Source organism: Hyla sarda, unplaced genomic scaffold (assembly GCF_029499605.1).
Source record: "Hyla sarda isolate aHylSar1 unplaced genomic scaffold, aHylSar1.hap1 scaffold_219, whole genome shotgun sequence".
In the NCBI taxonomy this organism is placed as follows: domain Eukaryota; kingdom Metazoa; phylum Chordata; class Amphibia; order Anura; family Hylidae; genus Hyla; species Hyla sarda.
The window spans coordinates 297,747-313,862 of NW_026608861.1; the positions used below are offsets into that span (position 1 = coordinate 297,747).

At 46.1% G+C, this 16,116-nt stretch overlaps 7 non-coding genes across 7 annotated transcripts; all 7 read left to right on the top strand.

Moving 5' to 3' along the window:
• Positions 1-1,413: 1,413 nt before the first annotated feature.
• On the top strand, positions 1,414-1,604 carry LOC130320097 (U2 spliceosomal RNA). The gene has a single exon (XR_008866062.1). It is a non-coding gene; the product is annotated as a U2 spliceosomal RNA (small nuclear RNA).
• A 2,083-nt stretch (positions 1,605-3,687) lies between these two features.
• Positions 3,688-3,878, top strand: LOC130320098 (U2 spliceosomal RNA). Its single transcript, XR_008866063.1, has one exon. It is a non-coding gene; the product is annotated as a U2 spliceosomal RNA (small nuclear RNA).
• A 2,088-nt stretch (positions 3,879-5,966) lies between these two features.
• Positions 5,967-6,157, top strand: LOC130320099 (U2 spliceosomal RNA). The gene has a single exon (XR_008866064.1). It is a non-coding gene; the product is annotated as a U2 spliceosomal RNA (small nuclear RNA).
• A 2,095-nt stretch (positions 6,158-8,252) lies between these two features.
• Positions 8,253-8,443, top strand: LOC130320100 (U2 spliceosomal RNA). Its single transcript, XR_008866065.1, has one exon. It is a non-coding gene; the product is annotated as a U2 spliceosomal RNA (small nuclear RNA).
• Positions 8,444-10,531: 2,088 nt separating this feature from the next.
• Positions 10,532-10,722, top strand: LOC130320101 (U2 spliceosomal RNA). Its single transcript, XR_008866066.1, has one exon. It is a non-coding gene; the product is annotated as a U2 spliceosomal RNA (small nuclear RNA).
• A 2,082-nt stretch (positions 10,723-12,804) lies between these two features.
• LOC130320103 (U2 spliceosomal RNA) lies at positions 12,805-12,995 on the top strand. Its single transcript, XR_008866068.1, has one exon. It is a non-coding gene; the product is annotated as a U2 spliceosomal RNA (small nuclear RNA).
• A 2,090-nt stretch (positions 12,996-15,085) lies between these two features.
• On the top strand, positions 15,086-15,276 carry LOC130320104 (U2 spliceosomal RNA). Its single transcript, XR_008866069.1, has one exon. It is a non-coding gene; the product is annotated as a U2 spliceosomal RNA (small nuclear RNA).
• The last annotated feature ends 840 nt before the right edge of the window (positions 15,277-16,116 follow it).

Below are 16,116 nucleotides of genomic sequence, written 5' to 3' on the forward strand. Positions count from 1 at the left end.
TGCATCAGAAGGTGCGAGGCCCTTGCTAAATTCTGTGCACAGACTTTGAGATCTATACTTTAGACTGTATCTAAACCTGCTCCAACATGGACTGACATTCTGGCCTACTTTCAGCCGATGCGACTTGTCTGTCGCTGAACAGTCGCTTTTTATGTATTCAGCACCTATGTATAATGTTGTAAAAATGCTCTAGAAGCTAAAGTCGCAGAAATGTCACACATATTTGGCCTGCAACTTTCTGTGCGACAAATTCAGACAGGAAAAATCAGTATAAATCCTTAGAAAATTATCCCCCAGTGTCTCCATCTGCTGGCGGTATTGAATAAGCATTGCTGCACTGATGGGGTATGCATTAGACGAAAAAAAAGAAGAAAAAGAAGAATAATACGCCCAGAAAAGAGGCGAAAAGGAGAAAAACGTAAAAAAACGTGAAAAAAAAGTAAGAGGAAGAGAAGGGAAAAAAAGGTGGAAATGGGTTTAAAAGTGATTTCGGCGGAGAATATATATATATATATATATATATATATATATATATATATACGCGCACACACACACATATATATAAACGTATTCTCCGTTGAGATATTGCAGCCGCTGCTGTGTCCAGGCCCAGGAGCCTTAGCACTGTGCTGTGATGTCACTCAATACCACTGACATCACTAGGTGTAAACAACATCTCTCCTTTGCTGTGTATGTGACTATGGAGCTGTTTGGTGATGTCGTCTATTATGGCCTTCATAGAAGCAACAGGAGATTGTTGCATCCATCTAGAACCCTCAGAACTACAGTGCTATGATGTCACTCACTTCCACAGGCCTTGCAGAGTGTAAACAACAACAACCCAGCTTTGTTGTGTATGTAACCATAGGGATTTGTGATGTCACCTAGAACCTTCACAGCAGCGACAGCTTTATGAGGAGCATCAGCACTGCTCTGCCTGAGCAGAACCATCACCGCCATAGGTTGTCAAATAACCCGGGTTTAACCCACACAGGTAAGTCCAATGGGGTGCAGGCATGTCCTCTATGCTTACAGCTTCCCGTGGGTGTTGGTTTGATACCGTTTGGGGACAGCCAAGGAGGCATCTGCAGGCAACAAAGGTAGGTGTGTGCTTGTGTGTGTGTTTCCTATGCAGATCCTAAGCCCAGTGTCACATGCAAGTAGGAGGAGTAAGAAGCGTTCCTGGCAAATCCGGGTTATGGATTGCATTTAAAAAGGCCCCGTGGGAGTGCAATGGGCCCCTGTCTTGCTGCTTAGCAATAATGGTATGGGTTTAGGTTCTGCTGTGTGTACTGGTGGTTGACTGCCCCCCAGCCCAGAGTGTGCATGGAAAATTGTCTGGCAGCCTCCCTGACAGCAAGCAGTGATAGTGCCCATGAAGGGCACCTTGTTGGGCCCGCCCCTTTCACGGTTATCGCTTCTCGGCCTTTTGGCTAAGATCAAGTGTAGTATCTGTTCTTATCAGTTTAATATCTGATACGTCCCCTATCTGGGGACCATATATTAAATGGATTTTTGAGAACGGGGGCCGATTTCGAAGCTTGCTTCCGTCGCCCTATGCATTGACCCGATATGGCAGTATCTTCGGGTACAGTGCACCACCCCCTTACAGGGTTAAAAAGAAAGATTCCTACTTTCATTGCTACCTGCTTGCTGGCTAGCCAGCTAGCCAGCCCTGTGGGCCTTGCTGCTGCTGCAGCCAAAAAACAAAAGGTGCTGCTGCTGCTGCTTCTGCTGCTTCTGCTTGTGTCTGGCCGCTGTTGGAGCGTCCAGGCACAGGACTTCTGCTGCTGCTGACTAAATGGCCTCCTTAATTGGATCATTTGAGTAGCCAGCACACCTGTGCAGGTAGGGCATGACATGATAGGCAGCTGCCTTGATAGCGGGTGGGTGCTGAATGTTCCTAATTGACAAAATAAGATTAATGCTTATGAAGAAATATAAAATCTCATCCCTTCCCCAATATCGCGCCACACCCCTACCCCTTAATTCCCTGGTTGAACTTGATGGACATATGTCTTTTTTCGACCGTACTAACTATGTAACTATGTAACATAACATGGGGGGGGGGGGGGGTCTCCTGGCTGTTCACACAGGTGTGTCATTGCTGTACATTGACCATGCATTGCTTCTGTGGTATTGCAAAGGCAAAGACAAATGCTTCCAGCCATCCATTGCACTAATGGATTGGTCATCAGCTGGCTGTCTATGTCCCGCATCAATATAGACCAAAGTACAGAGGGTTAGGCTATGCTATTGTGCACCTACCTGATGCATCAGAAGGTGCGAGGCCCTTGCTAAATTCTGTGCACAGACTTTGAGATCTATACTTTAGACTGTATCTAAACCTGCTCCAACATGGACTGACATTCTGGCCTACTTTCAGCCGATGCGACTTGTCTGTCGCTGAACAGTCGCTTTTTATGTATTCAGCACCTATGTATAATGTTGTAAAAATGCTCTAGAAGCTAAAGTCGCAGAAATGTCACACATATTTGGCCTGCAACTTTCTGTGCGACAAATTCAGACAGGAAAAATCAGTATAAATCCTTAGAAAATTATCCCCCAGTGTCTCCATCTGCTGGCGGTATTGAATAAGCATTGCTGCACTGATGGGGGTATGCATTAGACGAAAAAAAAGAAGAAAAAGAAGAATAATACGCCCAGAAAAGAGGCGAAAAGGAGAAAAACGTAAAAAAACGTGAAAAAAAAGTAAGAGGAAGAGAAGGGAAAAAAAGGTGGAAATGGGTTTAAAAGTGATTTCGGCGGAGAAATATATATATATATATATATATATATATATATATATATATACGCGCACACACACACATATATATAAACGTATTCTCCGTTGAGATATTGCAGCCGCTGCTGTGTCCAGGCCCAGGAGCCTTAGCACTGTGCTGTGATGTCACTCAATACCACTGACATCACTAGGTGTAAACAACATCTCTCCTTTGCTGTGTATGTGACTATGGAGCTGTTTGGTGATGTCGTCTATTATGGCCTTCATAGAAGCAACAGGAGATTGTTGCATCCATCTAGAACCCTCAGAACTACAGTGCTATGATGTCACTCACTTCCACAGGCCTTGCAGAGTGTAAACAACAACAACCCAGCTTTGTTGTGTATGTAACCATAGGGATTTGTGATGTCACCTAGAACCTTCACAGCAGCGACAGCTTTATGAGGAGCATCAGCACTGCTCTGCCTGAGCAGAACCATCACCGCCATAGGTTGTCAAATAACCCGGGTTTAACCCACACAGGTAAGTCCAATGGGGTGCAGGCATGTCCTCTATGCTTACAGCTTCCCGTGGGTGTTGGTTTGATACCGTTTGGGGACAGCCAAGGAGGCATCTGCAGGCAACAAAGGTAGGTGTGTGCTTGTGTGTGTGTTTCCTATGCAGATCCTAAGCCCAGTGTCACATGCAAGTAGGAGGAGTAAGAAGCGTTCCTGGCAAATCCGGGTTATGGATTGCATTTAAAAAGGCCCCGTGGGAGTGCAATGGGCCCCTGTCTTGCTGCTTAGCAATAATGGTATGGGTTTAGGTTCTGCTGTGTGTACTGGTGGTTGACTGCCCCCCAGCCCAGAGTGTGCATGGAAAATTGTCTGGCAGCCTCCCTGACAGCAAGCAGTGATAGTGCCCATGAAGGGCACCTTGTTGGGCCCGCCCCTTTCACGGTTATCGCTTCTCGGCCTTTTGGCTAAGATCAAGTGTAGTATCTGTTCTTATCAGTTTAATATCTGATACGTCCCCTATCTGGGGACCATATATTAAATGGATTTTTGAGAACGGGGGCCGATTTCGAAGCTTGCTTCCGTCGCCCTATGCATTGACCCGATATGGCAGTATCTTCGGGTACAGTGCACCACCCCCTTACAGGGTTAAAAAGAAAGATTCCTACTTTCATTGCTACCTGCTTGCTGGCTAGCCAGCTAGCCAGCCCTGTGGGCCTTGCTGCTGCTGCAGCCAAAAAACAAAAGGTGCTGCTGCTGCTGCTTCTGCTGCTTCTGCTTGTGTCTGGCCGCTGTTGGAGCGTCCAGGCACAGGACTTCTGCTGCTGCTGACTAAATGGCCTCCTTAATTGGATCATTTGAGTAGCCAGCACACCTGTGCAGGTAGGGCATGACATGATAGGCAGCTGCCTTGATAGCGGGTGGGTGCTGAATGTTCCTAATTGACAAAATAAGATTAATGCTTATGAAGAAATATAAAATCTCATCCCTTCCCCAATATCGCGCCACACCCCTACCCCTTAATTCCCTGGTTGAACTTGATGGACATATGTCTTTTTTCGACCGTACTAACTATGTAACTATGTAACATAACATGGGGGGGGGGGGGGGTCTCCTGGCTGTTCACACAGGTGTGTCATTGCTGTACATTGACCATGCATTGCTTCTGTGGTATTGCAAAGGCAAAGACAAATGCTTCCAGCCATCCATTGCACTAATGGATTGGTCATCAGCTGGCTGTCTATGTCCCGCATCAATATAGACCAAAGTACAGAGGGTTAGGCTATGCTATTGTGCACCTACCTGATGCATCAGAAGGTGCGAGGCCCTTGCTAAATTCTGTGCACAGACTTTGAGATCTATACTTTAGACTGTATCTAAACCTGCTCCAACATGGACTGACATTCTGGCCTACTTTCAGCCGATGCGACTTGTCTGTCGCTGAACAGTCGCTTTTTATGTATTCAGCACCTATGTATAATGTTGTAAAAATGCTCTAGAAGCTAAAGTCGCAGAAATGTCACACATATTTGGCCTGCAACTTTCTGTGCGACAAATTCAGACAGGAAAAATCAGTATAAATCCTTAGAAAATTATCCCCCAGTGTCTCCATCTGCTGGCGGTATTGAATAAGCATTGCTGCACTGATGGGGTATGCATTAGACGAAAAAAAAGAAGAAAAAGAAGAATAATACGCCCAGAAAAGAGGCGAAAAGGAGAAAAACGTAAAAAAACGTGAAAAAAAAGTAAGAGGAAGAGAAGGGAAAAAAAGGTGGAAATGGGTTTAAAAGTGATTTCGGCGGAGAAATATATATATATATATATATATATATATATATATATATATATATATACGCGCACACACACACATATATATAAACGTATTCTCCGTTGAGATATTGCAGCCGCTGCTGTGTCCAGGCCCAGGAGCCTTAGCACTGTGCTGTGATGTCACTCAATACCACTGACATCACTAGGTGTAAACAACATCTCTCCTTTGCTGTGTATGTGACTATGGAGCTGTTTGGTGATGTCGTCTATTATGGCCTTCATAGAAGCAACAGGAGATTGTTGCATCCATCTAGAACCCTCAGAACTACAGTGCTATGATGTCACTCACTTCCACAGGCCTTGCAGAGTGTAAACAACAACAACCCAGCTTTGTTGTGTATGTAACCATAGGGATTTGTGATGTCACCTAGAACCTTCACAGCAGCGACAGCTTTATGAGGAGCATCAGCACTGCTCTGCCTGAGCAGAACCATCACCGCCATAGGTTGTCAAATAACCCGGGTTTAACCCACACAGGTAAGTCCAATGGGGTGCAGGCATGTCCTCTATGCTTACAGCTTCCCGTGGGTGTTGGTTTGATACCGTTTGGGGACAGCCAAGGAGGCATCTGCAGGCAACAAAGGTAGGTGTGTGCTTGTGTGTGTGTTTCCTATGCAGATCCTAAGCCCAGTGTCACATGCAAGTAGGAGGAGTAAGAAGGGTTCCTGGCAAATCCGGGTTATGGATTGCATTTAAAAAGGCCCCGTGGGAGTGCAATGGGCCCCTGTCTTGCTGCTTAGCAATAATGGTATGGGTTTAGGTTCTGCTGTGTGTACTGGTGGTTGACTGCCCCCCAGCCCAGAGTGTGCATGGAAAATTGTCTGGCAGCCTCCCTGACAGCAAGCAGTGATAGTGCCCATGAAGGGCACCTTGTTGGGCCCGCCCCTTTCACGGTTATCGCTTCTCGGCCTTTTGGCTAAGATCAAGTGTAGTATCTGTTCTTATCAGTTTAATATCTGATACGTCCCCTATCTGGGGACCATATATTAAATGGATTTTTGAGAACGGGGGCCGATTTCGAAGCTTGCTTCCGTCGCCCTATGCATTGACCCGATATGGCAGTATCTTCGGGTACAGTGCACCACCCCCTTACAGGGTTAAAAAGAAAGATTCCTACTTTCATTGCTACCTGCTTGCTGGCTAGCCAGCTAGCCAGCCCTGTGGGCCTTGCTGCTGCTGCTGCAGCCAAAAAACAAAAGGTGGTGCTGCTGCTGCTTCTGCTGCTTCTGCTTCTGCTTGTGTCTGGCCGCTGTTGGAGCGTCCAGGCACAGGACTTCTGCTGCTGCTGACTAAATGGCCTCCTTAATTGGATCATTTGAGTAGCCAGCACACCTGTGCAGGTAGGGCATGACATGATAGGCAGCTGCCTTGATAGCGGGTGGGTGCTGAATGTTCCTAATTGACAAAATAAGATTAATGCTTATGAAGAAATATAAAATCTCATCCCTTCCCCAATATCGCGCCACACCCCTACCCCTTAATTCCCTGGTTGAACTTGATGGACATATGTCTTTTTTCGACCGTACTAACTATGTAACTATGTAACATAACATGGGGGGGGGGGGGGGGTCTCCTGGCTGTTCACACAGGTGTGTCATTGCTGTACATTGACCATGCATTGCTTCTGTGGTATTGCAAAGGCAAAGACAAATGCTTCCAGCCATCCATTGCACTAATGGATTGGTCATCAGCTGGCTGTCTATGTCCCGCATCAATATAGACCAAAGTACAGAGGGTTAGGCTATGCTATTGTGCACCTACCTGATGCATCAGAAGGTGCGAGGCCCTTGCTAAATTCTGTGCACAGACTTTGAGATCTATACTTTAGACTGTATCTAAACCTGCTCCAACATGGACTGACATTCTGGCCTACTTTCAGCCGATGCGACTTGTCTGTCGCTGAACAGTCGCTTTTTATGTATTCAGCACCTATGTATAATGTTGTAAAAATGCTCTAGAAGCTAAAGTCGCAGAAATGTCACACATATTTGGCCTGCAACTTTCTGTGCGACAAATTCAGACAGGAAAAATCAGTATAAATCCTTAGAAAATTATCCCCCAGTGTCTCCATCTGCTGGCGGTATTGAATAAGCATTGCTGCACTGATGGGGTATGCATTAGACGAAAAAAAAGAAGAAAAAGAAGAATAATACGCCCAGAAAAGAGGCGAAAAGGAGAAAAACGTAAAAAAAACGTGAAAAAAAAGTAAGAGGAAGAGAAGGGAAAAAAAGGTGGAAATGGGTTTAAAAGTGATTTCGGCGGAGAAATATATATATATATATATATATATATATATATATATATATATACGCGCACACACACACATATATATAAACGTATTCTCCGTTGAGATATTGCAGCCGCTGCTGTGTCCAGGCCCAGGAGCCTTAGCACTGTGCTGTGATGTCACTCAATACCACTGACATCACTAGGTGTAAACAACATCTCTCCTTTGCTGTGTATGTGACTATGGAGCTGTTTGGTGATGTCGTCTATTATGGCCTTCATAGAAGCAACAGGAGATTGTTGCATCCATCTAGAACCCTCAGAACTACAGTGCTATGATGTCACTCACTTCCACAGGCCTTGCAGAGTGTAAACAACAACAACCCAGCTTTGTTGTGTATGTAACCATAGGGATTTGTGATGTCACCTAGAACCTTCACAGCAGCAACAGCTTTATGAGGAGCATCAGCACTGCTCTGCCTGAGCAGAACCATCACCGCCATAGGTTGTCAAATAACCCGGGTTTAACCCACACAGGTAAGTCCAATGGGGTGCAGGCATGTCCTCTATGCTTACAGCTTCCCGTGGGTGTTGGTTTGATACCGTTTGGGGACAGCCAAGGAGGCATCTGCAGGCAACAAAGGTAGGTGTGTGCTTGTGTGTGTGTTTCCTATGCAGATCCTAAGCCCAGTGTCACATGCAAGTAGGAGGAGTAAGAAGGGTTCCTGGCAAATCCGGGTTATGGATTGCATTTAAAAAGGCCCCGTGGGAGTGCAATGGGCCCCTGTCTTGCTGCTTAGCAATAATGGTATGGGTTTAGGTTCTGCTGTGTGTACTGGTGGTTGACTGCCCCCCAGCCCAGAGTGTGCATGGAAAATTGTCTGGCAGCCTCCCTGACAGCAAGCAGTGATAGTGCCCATGAAGGGCACCTTGTTGGGCCCGCCCCTTTCACGGTTATCGCTTCTCGGCCTTTTGGCTAAGATCAAGTGTAGTATCTGTTCTTATCAGTTTAATATCTGATACGTCCCCTATCTGGGGACCATATATTAAATGGATTTTTGAGAACGGGGGCCGATTTCGAAGCTTGCTTCCGTCGCCCTATGCATTGACCCGATATGGCAGTATCTTCGGGTACAGTGCACCACCCCCTTACAGGGTTAAAAAGAAAGATTCCTACTTTCATTGCTACCTGCTTGCTGGCTAGCCAGCTAGCCAGCCCTGTGGGCCTTGCTGCTGCTGCAGCCAAAAAACAAAAGGTGGTGCTGCTGCTGCTTCTGCTGCTTCTGCTTGTGTCTGGCCGCTGTTGGAGCGTCCAGGCACAGGACTTCTGCTGCTGCTGACTAAATGGCCTCCTTAATTGGATCATTTGAGTAGCCAGCACACCTGTGCAGGTAGGGCATGACATGATAGGCAGCTGCCTTGATAGCGGGTGGGTGCTGAATGTTCCTAATTGACAAAATAAGATTAATGCTTATGAAGAAATATAAAATCTCATCCCTTCCCCAATATCGCGCCACACCCCTACCCCTTAATTCCCTGGTTGAACTTGATGGACATATGTCTTTTTTCGACCGTACTAACTATGTAACTATGTAACATAACATGGGGGGGGGGGGGGGGGTCTCCTGGCTGTTCACACAGGTGTGTCATTGCTGTACATTGACCATGCATTGCTTCTGTGGTATTGCAAAGGCAAAGACAAATGCTTCCAGCCATCCATTGCACTAATGGATTGGTCATCAGCTGGCTGTCTATGTCCCGCATCAATATAGACCAAAGTACAGAGGGTTAGGCTATGCTATTGTGCACCTACCTGATGCATCAGAAGGTGCGAGGCCCTTGCTAAATTCTGTGCACAGACTTTGAGATCTATACTTTAGACTGTATCTAAACCTGCTCCAACATGGACTGACATTCTGGCCTACTTTCAGCCGATGCGACTTGTCTGTCGCTGAACAGTCGCTTTTTATGTATTCAGCACCTATGTATAATGTTGTAAAAATGCTCTAGAAGCTAAAGTCGCAGAAATGTCACACATATTTGGCCTGCAACTTTCTGTGCGACAAATTCAGACAGGAAAAATCAGTATAAATCCTTAGAAAATTATCCCCCAGTGTCTCCATCTGCTGGCGGTATTGAATAAGCATTGCTGCACTGATGGGGTATGCATTAGACGAAAAAAAAGAAGAAAAAGAAGAATAATACGCCCAGAAAAGAGGCGAAAAGGAGAAAAACGTAAAAAAACGTGAAAAAAAAGTAAGAGGAAGAGAAGGGAAAAAAAGGTGGAAATGGGTTTAAAAGTGATTTCGGCGGAGAAATATATATATATATATATATATATATATATATATATATATATATACGCGCACACACACACATATATATAAACGTATTCTCCGTTGAGATATTGCAGCCGCTGCTGTGTCCAGGCCCAGGAGCCTTAGCACTGTGCTGTGATGTCACTCAATACCACTGACATCACTAGGTGTAAACAACATCTCTCCTTTGCTGTGTATGTGACTATGGAGCTGTTTGGTGATGTCGTCTATTATGGCCTTCATAGAAGCAACAGGAGATTGTTGCATCCATCTAGAACCCTCAGAACTACAGTGCTATGATGTCACTCACTTCCACAGGCCTTGCAGAGTGTAAACAACAACAACCCAGCTTTGTTGTGTATGTAACCATAGGGATTTGTGATGTCACCTAGAACCTTCACAGCAGCGACAGCTTTATGAGGAGCATCAGCACTGCTCTGCCTGAGCAGAACCATCACCGCCATAGGTTGTCAAATAACCCGGGTTTAACCCACACAGGTAAGTCCAATGGGGTGCAGGCATGTCCTCTATGCTTACAGCTTCCCGTGGGTGTTGGTTTGATACCGTTTGGGGACAGCCAAGGAGGCATCTGCAGGCAACAAAGGTAGGTGTGTGCTTGTGTGTGTGTTTCCTATGCAGATCCTAAGCCCAGTGTCACATGCAAGTAGGAGGAGTAAGAAGGGTTCCTGGCAAATCCGGGTTATGGATTGCATTTAAAAAGGCCCCGTGGGAGTGCAATGGGCCCCTGTCTTGCTGCTTAGCAATAATGGTATGGGTTTAGGTTCTGCTGTGTGTACTGGTGGTTGACTGCCCCCCAGCCCAGAGTGTGCATGGAAAATTGTCTGGCAGCCTCCCTGACAGCAAGCAGTGATAGTGCCCATGAAGGGCACCTTGTTGGGCCCGCCCCTTTCACGGTTATCGCTTCTCGGCCTTTTGGCTAAGATCAAGTGTAGTATCTGTTCTTATCAGTTTAATATCTGATACGTCCCCTATCTGGGGACCATATATTAAATGGATTTTTGAGAACGGGGGCCGATTTCGAAGCTTGCTTCCGTCGCCCTATGCATTGACCCGATATGGCAGTATCTTCGGGTACAGTGCACCACCCCCTTACAGGGTTAAAAAGAAAGATTCCTACTTTCATTGCTACCTGCTTGCTGGCTAGCCAGCTAGCCAGCCCTGTGGGCCTTGCTGCTGCTGCAGCCAAAAAACAAAAGGTGGTGCTGCTGCTGCTTCTGCTGCTTCTGCTTGTGTCTGGCCGCTGTTGGAGCGTCCAGGCACAGGACTTCTGCTGCTGCTGACTAAATGGCCTCCTTAATTGGATCATTTGAGTAGCCAGCACACCTGTGCAGGTAGGGCATGACATGATAGGCAGCTGCCTTGATAGCGGGTGGGTGCTGAATGTTCCTAATTGACAAAATAAGATTAATGCTTATGAAGAAATATAAAATCTCATCCCTTCCCCAATATCGCGCCACACCCCTACCCCTTAATTCCCTGGTTGAACTTGATGGACATATGTCTTTTTTCGACCGTACTAACTATGTAACTATGTAACATAACATGGGGGGGGGGGGGTCTCCTGGCTGTTCACACAGGTGTGTCATTGCTGTACATTGACCATGCATTGCTTCTGTGGTATTGCAAAGGCAAAGACAAATGCTTCCAGCCATCCATTGCACTAATGGATTGGTCATCAGCTGGCTGTCTATGTCCCGCATCAATATAGACCAAAGTACAGAGGGTTAGGCTATGCTATTGTGCACCTACCTGATGCATCAGAAGGTGCGAGGCCCTTGCTAAATTCTGTGCACAGACTTTGAGATCTATACTTTAGACTGTATCTAAACCTGCTCCAACATGGACTGACATTCTGGCCTACTTTCAGCCGATGCGACTTGTCTGTCGCTGAACAGTCGCTTTTTATGTATTCAGCACCTATGTATAATGTTGTAAAAATGCTCTAGAAGCTAAAGTCGCAGAAATGTCACACATATTTGGCCTGCAACTTTCTGTGCGACAAATTCAGACAGGAAAAATCAGTATAAATCCTTAGAAAATTATCCCCCAGTGTCTCCATCTGCTGGCGGTATTGAATAAGCATTGCTGCACTGATGGGGTATGCATTAGACGAAAAAAAAGAAGAAAAAGAAGAATAATACGCCCAGAAAAGAGGCGAAAAGGAGAAAAACGTAAAAAAACGTGAAAAAAAAGTAAGAGGAAGAGAAGGGAAAAAAAGGTGGAAATGGGTTTAAAAGTGATTTCGGCGGAGAAATATATATATATATATATATATATATATATATATATATATATACGCGCACACACACACATATATATAAACGTATTCTCCGTTGAGATATTGCAGCCGCTGCTGTGTCCAGGCCCAGGAGCCTTAGCACTGTGCTGTGATGTCACTCAATACCACTGACATCACTAGGTGTAAACAACATCTCTCCTTTGCTGTGTATGTGACTATGGAGCTGTTTGGTGATGTCGTCTATTATGGCCTTCATAGAAGCAACAGGAGATTGTTGCATCCATCTAGAACCCTCAGAACTACAGTGCTATGATGTCACTCACTTCCACAGGCCTTGCAGAGTGTAAACAACAACAACCCAGCTTTGTTGTGTATGTAACCATAGGGATTTGTGATGTCACCTAGAACCTTCACAGCAGCGACAGCTTTATGAGGAGCATCAGCACTGCTCTGCCTGAGCAGAACCATCACCGCCATAGGTTGTCAAATAACCCGGGTTTAACCCACACAGGTAAGTCCAATGGGGTGCAGGCATGTCCTCTATGCTTACAGCTTCCCGTGGGTGTTGGTTTGATACCGTTTGGGGACAGCCAAGGAGGCATCTGCAGGCAACAAAGGTAGGTGTGTGCTTGTGTGTGTGTTTCCTATGCAGATCCTAAGCCCAGTGTCACATGCAAGTAGGAGGAGTAAGAAGGGTTCCTGGCAAATCCGGGTTATGGATTGCATTTAAAAAGGCCCCGTGGGAGTGCAATGGGCCCCTGTCTTGCTGCTTAGCAATAATGGTATGGGTTTAGGTTCTGCTGTGTGTACTGGTGGTTGACTGCCCCCCAGCCCAGAGTGTGCATGGAAAATTGTCTGGCAGCCTCCCTGACAGCAAGCAGTGATAGTGCCCATGAAGGGCACCTTGTTGGGCCCGCCCCTTTCACGGTTATCGCTTCTCGGCCTTTTGGCTAAGATCAAGTGTAGTATCTGTTCTTATCAGTTTAATATCTGATACGTCCCCTATCTGGGGACCATATATTAAATGGATTTTTGAGAACGGGGGCCGATTTCGAAGCTTGCTTCCGTCGCCCTATGCATTGACCCGATATGGCAGTATCTTCGGGTACAGTGCACCACCCCCTTACAGGGTTAAAAAGAAAGATTCCTACTTTCATTGCTACCTGCTTGCTGGCTAGCCAGCTAGCCAGCCCTGTGGGCCTTGCTGCTGCTGCAGCCAAAAAACAAAAGGTGGTGCTGCTGCTGCTTCTGCTGCTTCTGCTTGTGTCTGGCCGCTGTTGGAGCGTCCAGGCACAGGACTTCTGCTGCTGCTGACTAAATGGCCTCCTTAATTGGATCATTTGAGTAGCCAGCACACCTGTGCAGGTAGGGCATGACATGATAGGCAGCTGCCTTGATAGCGGGTGGGTGCTGAATGTTCCTAATTGACAAAATAAGATTAATGCTTATGAAGAAATATAAAATCTCATCCCTTCCCCAATATCGCGCCACACCCCTACCCCTTAATTCCCTGGTTGAACTTGATGGACATATGTCTTTTTTCGACCGTACTAACTATGTAACTATGTAACATAACATGGGGGGGGGGGGGGGGGGGTCTCCTGGCTGTTCACACAGGTGTGTCATTGCTGTACATTGACCATGCATTGCTTCTGTGGTATTGCAAAGGCAAAGACAAATGCTTCCAGCCATCCATTGCACTAATGGATTGGTCATCAGCTGGCTGTCTATGTCCCGCATCAATATAGACCAAAGTACAGAGGGTTAGGCTATGCTATTGTGCACCTACCTGATGCATCAGAAGGTGCGAGGCCCTTGCTAAATTCTGTGCACAGACTTTGAGATCTATACTTTAGACTGTATCTAAACCTGCTCCAACATGGACTGACATTCTGGCCTACTTTCAGCCGATGCGACTTGTCTGTCGCTGAACAGTCGCTTTTTATGTATTCAGCACCTATGTATAATGTTGTAAAAATGCTCTAGAAGCTAAAGTCGCAGAAATGTCACACATATTTGGCCTGCAACTTTCTGTGCGACAAATTCAGACAGGAAAAATCAGTATAAATCCTTAGAAAATTATCCCCCAGTGTCTCCATCTGCTGGCGGTATTGAATAAGCATTGCTGCACTGATGGGGTATGCATTAGACGAAAAAAAAGAAGAAAAAGAAGAATAATACGCCCAGAAAAGAGGCGAAAAGGAGAAAAACGTAAAAAAACGTGAAAAAAAAGTAAGAGGAAGAGAAGGGAAAAAAAGGTGGAAATGGGTTTAAAAGTGATTTCGGCGGAGAAATATATATATATATATATATATATATATATATATATATATATATACGCGCACACACACACATATATATAAACGTATTCTCCGTTGAGATATTGCAGCCGCTGCTGTGTCCAGGCCCAGGAGCCTTAGCACTGTGCTGTGATGTCACTCAATACCACTGACATCACTAGGTGTAAACAACATCTCTCCTTTGCTGTGTATGTGACTATGGAGCTGTTTGGTGATGTCGTCTATTATGGCCTTCATAGAAGCAACAGGAGATTGTTGCATCCATCTAGAACCCTCAGAACTACAGTGCTATGATGTCACTCACTTCCACAGGCCTTGCAGAGTGTAAACAACAACAACCCAGCTTTGTTGTGTATGTAACCATAGGGATTTGTGATGTCACCTAGAACCTTCACAGCAGCGACAGCTTTATGAGGAGCATCAGCACTGCTCTGCCTGAGCAGAACCATCACCGCCATAGGTTGTCAAATAACCCGGGTTTAACCCACACAGGTAAGTCCAATGGGGTGCAGGCATGTCCTCTATGCTTACAGCTTCCCGTGGGTGTTGGTTTGATACCGTTTGGGGACAGCCAAGGAGGCATCTGCAGGCAACAAAGGTAGGTGTGTGCTTGTGTGTGTGTTTCCTATGCAGATCCTAAGCCCAGTGTCACATGCAAGTAGGAGGAGTAAGAAGGGTTCCTGGCAAATCCGGGTTATGGATTGCATTTAAAAAGGCCCCGTGGGAGTGCAATGGGCCCCTGTCTTGCTGCTTAGCAATAATGGTATGGGTTTAGGTTCTGCTGTGTGTACTGGTGGTTGACTGCCCCCCAGCCCAGAGTGTGCATGGAAAATTGTCTGGCAGCCTCCCTGACAGCAAGCAGTGATAGTGCCCATGAAGGGCACCTTGTTGGGCCCGCCCCTTTCACGGTTATCGCTTCTCGGCCTTTTGGCTAAGATCAAGTGTAGTATCTGTTCTTATCAGTTTAATATCTGATACGTCCCCTATCTGGGGACCATATATTAAATGGATTTTTGAGAACGGGGGCCGATTTCGAAGCTTGCTTCCGTCGCCCTATGCATTGACCCGATATGGCAGTATCTTCGGGTACAGTGCACCACCCCCTTACAGGGTTAAAAAGAAAGATTCCTACTTTCATTGCTACCTGCTTGCTGGCTAGCCAGCTAGCCAGCCCTGTGGGCCTTGCTGCTGCTGCAGCCAAAAAACAAAAGGTGGTGCTGCTGCTGCTTCTGCTGCTTCTGCTTGTGTCTGGCCGCTGTTGGAGCGTCCAGGCACAGGACTTCTGCTGCTGCTGACTAAATGGCCTCCTTAATTGGATCATTTGAGTAGCCAGCACACCTGTGCAGGTAGGGCATGACATGATAGGCAGCTGCCTTGATAGCGGGTGGGTGCTGAATGTTCCTAATTGACAAAATAAGATTAATGCTTATGAAGAAATATAAAATCTCATCCCTTCCCCAATATCGCGCCACACCCCTACCCCTTAATTCCCTGGTTGAACTTGATGGACATATGTCTTTTTTCGACCGTACTAACTATGTAACTATGTAACATAACATGGGGGGGGGGGGGGGGGTCTCCTGGCTGTTCACACAGGTGTGTCATTGCTGTACATTGACCATGCATTGCTTCTGTGGTATTGCAAAGGCAAAGACAAATGCTTCCAGCCATCCATTGCACTAATGGATTGGTCATCAGCTGGCTGTCTATGTCCCGCATCAATATAGACCAAAGTACAGAGGGTTAGGCTATGCTATTGTGCACCTACCTGATGCATCAGAAGGTGCGAGGCCCTTGCTAAATTCTGTGCACAGACTTTGAGATCTATACTTTAGACTGTATCTAAACCTGCTCCAACATGGACTGACATTCTGGCCTACTTTCAGCCGATGCGACTTGTCTGTCGCTGAACAGTCGCTTTTTATGTATTCAGCACCTATGT